The following is a 6606-nucleotide window of genomic DNA, read 5'->3' as shown; positions in this document are numbered from 1 at the left end:
CAACGAACACCATAACAACGAACACCATAACAACGAACACTACAACAACGAACACTACAACAACAAACACCAAAACAACGAACACTTCTACAACGAACACCACAACAACGAACACCACAACAACGAACATTTCAACAAAGAACACTACAACAACGAACACTACAACAACGAACACAACAACAACGAACACCACAACAACGAACACCACAACAACGAACACCACAACAATGAACATCTCAACAACGAAGACTACAACAACGAACACAACAGCAACGAACACTACAACAACGAGCACAACAACGACGAACACTACAACAACGAACACTTCAACAACGAACACCACAAAAACGAACACTAAAACAACGAACACTACAACAACGAACACTTCAACAACGAATACTACAACAACGAACACCACAACAACGAACTCCACAATAACGAACATCTCAAGAACGAACATAACAACAACAAACACATCTACAACGAACACCGCAACAACGAACACTACAAAACGAACACCACAACAATGAACACCACAACAACAAACACCATAACAAAGAAAACTACAACAACGAACACCACAACAACGAAAATCTCAACAACGAATACCACAACAACGAACACTACAACAACGAACACTACACCAACGAACACTACAACAACGAACATCTCAATAACGAACACCACAACAACGAACACTACAACAACGAACATCTCAAAACGAACACCACAACAACGCACACCACAACAACGCACACTAAAACAACGAACACTGCAACAATGAACACTACAAGAGCGAACACTACAACAACGAACACTGCAAAAACGAACATCTCAAAAACGAACACCACAACAACGAACACTACAACAACGAACACTACAACAACGAACACTACAACAACGAACACCACATCAACGAACACCATAACAACGAACATCTTAACAACGAACATCTCAACAACGAACACTACAACAACGAACACTACAACAACGAACACTACAAAAACGAACATCTCAACAACGAACACCACAACAACGAACACTACAACAACGAACACTACAACAACGAACACTACAACAACGAACACCACATCAACGAACACCATAACAACGATTATCTTAACAACGAACATCTCAACAACGAACACTACAACAATGAACACTACAACAACGAACACCACAACAACGAACATCTCAACAACAAACACCACAACAACGAACTTTACAACAACGAACATCTCAACAACGAACATCTCAACAACGAACATCTCAAAAACGAACACGACAACAACGAACACCACAACAACGAACTCACAACAACGAATACCACAACAACGAACATCTCAACAACGAACATCTCAACAACGAACGTCTCAACAACGAACATCTCATCAACGAACAGTACAACAATGAACACTACAACAACGAACACCACAACAACGAACACTTCAACAAAGAACACCACAACAACGAACTCCACAACAACGAACTTTACAACCACGAACACCACAACAACGAACATTACAACAACGAACATCATAAAAACGACCATTACAACAACGAACACCACAACAACGAACTCACAACAACGAACACCACAACAACGAACATCTCAACAACGAACATCTCAACAACGAACGTCTCAACAACGAACATCTCATCAACGAACAGTACAACAATGAACACTACAACAACGAACACCACAACAACGAAGACTAGAACAAAGAACACCACAACAACGAACTCCACAACAACAAACTTTACAACCACGAACACCACAACAACGAACATTACAACAACGAACATCATAAAAACGACCATAACAACAACGAACACCACAACAACGAACACTACACTAATTAACACTACAACAACGAACATTACAACAATGAACACAACAACAACGAAGAAAACAACAACGAACACTTCAACAACGAACACTACAACAACGAACACCACAACAACGATCACCACAACAACAAACACAATAGCAACGAACACCACAACAACGAAATTTACAACAATGAACACTACAACAACTAACATTACAACATCGAACACCACAATAACGATCACTGCAACAACAAACACTACAACAACGAACGCTACAACAACGAACACCACAACAACGAACATTAGAACAACCATCACTACAACAACGAAGGTTTTAAGAATAAACTCCACAACAACGGACATTACAACAAGGAACACTACAACAACGAACACTACAACAACATACACTACAACAACGAACACTACAACAACAAACACTACAACAACGAACATTACAACAATGAACACCACAACAACGAACACAACAACAACAACGAACACCATAACAACGAACACCATAACAACGAACACTACAACAACGAACACTACAACAACAAACACCAAAACAACGAACACTTCAACAACGAACACCACCACAACGAACACCACAACAACGAACATTTCAACAAAGAACACTACAACAACGAACACTACAACAACGAGCACAACAACAACGAACACCACAACAACGAACACCACAACAACGAACACCACAACAATGAACATCTCAACAACGAAGACTACAACAACGAACACAACAACAACGAACACTAAAACAACGAACACTACAACGACGAACACTACAACAACGAACACTTCAACAACGAACACCACAAAAACGAACACTAAAACAACGAACACTACAACAACGAACACTTCAACAACGAATACTACAACAACGAACACCACAACAACGAACACCACAATAACGAACATCTCAAGAACGAACATAACAACAACGAACACATCTAAACGAACACCGCAACAACGAACACTACAAAACGAACACCACAACAATGAACACCACAACAACAAACACCATAACAAAGAACACTACAACAACGAACACCACAACAACGAAAATCTCAACAACGAATACCACAACAACGAACACTACAACAACGAACACTACAACAACGAACACTACAACAACGAACATCTCAATAACGAACACCACAACAACGAACACTACAACAACGAACGTCTCAAAACGAACACCACAACAACGCACACCACAACAACGCACACTAAAACAACGAACACTGCAACAATGAACACTACAACAACGAACACTACAACAACGAACACTACAAAAACGAACATCTCAACAACGAACACCACAACAACGAACACTACAACAACGAACACTACAACAACGAACACTACAACAACGAACACCACATCAACGAACACCATAACAACGAACATCTTAACAACGAACATCTCAACAACGAACAATACAACAACGAAACACTACAACAACGAACACTACAAAAACGAACATCTCAACAACGAACACCACAACAACGAACACTACAACAACGAACACTACAACAACGAACACTACAACAACGAACACCACATCAACGAACACCATAACAACGAACATCTTAACAACGAACATCTCAACAACGAACACTACAACAATGAACACTACAACAACGAACACCACAACAACGAACATCTCAACAACGAACACTATAACAACTAACACCACAGGAACGACCATCACAACAACGAACATCTCAACAACGAACATCTCAACAACGAACACTACAACAACGAACACCACATCACTGAACACCACAACAACGAACATCTCAACAACGAACATCTCAACAACGAACATCTCAACAACGAACACTACAACAACTAACACCACAACAACGAACATCACAACCACGAACACCACAACAACGAACATCAACCCAACGAACACCACAACAACGAACATCTCAACAACGAACATCTCAACAACGAACACTACAACAACGAACACAACAACAACGAACACCACAACAACGAACACCACAACAACGAACACCACAACAATGAACATCTCAACAACGAAGACTACAACAACGAACACAATAGCAACGAACACTACAACAACGAGCACAACAACGACGAACACTACAACAACGAACACTTCAACAACGAACACCACAAAAACGAACACTAAAACAACGAACACTACAACAACGAACACTTCAACAACGAATACTACAACAACGAACACCACAACAACGAACACCACAATAACGAACATCTCAAGAACGAACATAACAACAACAAACACATCTACAACGAACACCGCAACAACGAACACTACAAAACGAACACCACAACAATGAACACCACAACAACAAACACCATAACAAAGAACACTACAACAACGAACACCACAACAACGAAAATCTCAACAACGAATACCACAACAACGAACACTACAACAACGAACACTACAACAACGAACACTACAACAACGAACATCTCAATAACGAACACCACAACAACGAACACTACAACAACGAACATCTCAAAACGAACACCACAACAACGCACACCACAACAACGCACACTAAAACAACGAACACTGCAACAATGAACACTACAAGAGCGAACACTACAACAACGAACACTACAAAAACGAACATCTCAAAAACGAACACCACAACAACGAACACTACAACAACGAACACTACAACAACGAACACTACAACAACGAACACCACATCAACGAACACCATGACAACGAACATCTTAACAACGAACATCTCAACAACGAACACTACAACAACGAACACTACAACAACGAACACTACAAAAACGAACATCTCAACAACGACCACCACAACAACGAACACTACAACAACGAACACTACAACAACGAACACTACAACAACGAACACCACATCAACGAACACCATAACAACGAACATCTTAACAACGAACATCTCAACAACGAACACTACAACAATGAACACTACAACAACGAACACCACAACAACGAACATCTCAACAACAAACACCACAACAACGAACTTTACAACAACGAACATCTCAACAACGAACATCTCAACAACGAACATCTCAAAAACGAACACGACAACAACGAACACCACAACAACGAACTCACAACAACGAACACCACAACAACGAACATCTCAACAACGAACATCTCAACAACGAACGTCTCAACAACGAACATCTCATCAACGAACAGTACAACAATGAACACTACAACAACGAACACCACAACAACGAACACTTCAACAAAGAACACCACAACAACGAACTCCACAACAACGAACTTTACAACCACGAACACCACAACAACGAACATTACAACAACGAACATCATAAAAACGACCATTACAACAACGAACACCACAACAACGAACTCACAACAACGAACACCACAACAACGAACATCTCAACAACGAACATCTCAACAACGAACGTCTCAACAACGAACATCTCATCAACGAACAGTACAACAATGAACACTACAACAACGAACACCACAACAACGAACACTAGAACAAAGAACACCACAACAACGAACTCCACAACAACAAACTTTACAACCACGAACACCACAACAACGAACATTACAACAACGAACATCATAAAAACGACCATAACAACAACGAACACCACAACAACGAACACTACACTAATTAACACTACAACAACGAACATTACAACAATGAACACAACAACAACGAAGAAAACAACAACGAACACTTCAACAACGAACACTACAACAACGAACACCACAACAACGATCACCACAACAACAAACACAATAGCAACGAACACCACAACAACGAAATTTACAACAATGAACACTACAACAACTAACATTACAACATCGAACACCACAATAACGATCACTGCAACAACAAACACTACAACAACGAACGCTACAACAAAGAACACCACAACAACGAACATTAGAACAACCATCACTACAACAACGAAGGTTTTAAGAATAAACTCCACAACAACGGGCATTACAACAAGGAACACTACAACAACGAACACTACAACAACATACACTACAACAACGAACACTACAACAACGAACATTACAACAATGAACACCACAACAACGAACACAACAACAACAACGAACACCATAACAACGAACACCATAACAACGAACACTACAACAACGAACACTACAACAACGAACACTACAATAACGAACACCACATCAACGAACACCATAACAACGAACATCTTAACAACGAACATCTCAACAACGAACACTACAACAATGAACACTACAACAACGAACACCACAACAACGAACATCTCAACAACAAACACCACAACAACGAACTTTACAACAACGAACATCTCAACAACGAACATCTCAACAACGAACATCTCAAAAACGAACACGACAACAACGAACACCACAACAACGAACTCACAACAACCAACACCACAACAACGAACATCTCAACAACGAACATCTCAACAACGAACGTCTCAACAACGAACATCTCATCAACGAACAGTACAACAATGAACACTACAACAACGAACACCACAACAACGAACACTTCAACAAAGAACACCACAACAACGAACTCCACAACAACGAACTTTACAGCCACGAACACCACAACAACGAACATTACAACAACGAACATCATAAAAACGACCATTACAACAACGAACACCACAACAACGAACTCACAACAACGAACACCACAACAACGAACATCTCAACAACGAACATCTCAACAACGAACGTCT

The sequence above is a fragment of the Procambarus clarkii genome, unplaced genomic scaffold (genome assembly GCF_040958095.1).
Source record: "Procambarus clarkii isolate CNS0578487 unplaced genomic scaffold, FALCON_Pclarkii_2.0 HiC_scaffold_101, whole genome shotgun sequence".
NCBI classification, from domain to species: Eukaryota; Metazoa; Arthropoda; class Malacostraca; order Decapoda; family Cambaridae; genus Procambarus; species Procambarus clarkii.
Note: the sequence above shows the minus strand (reverse complement) of the source record.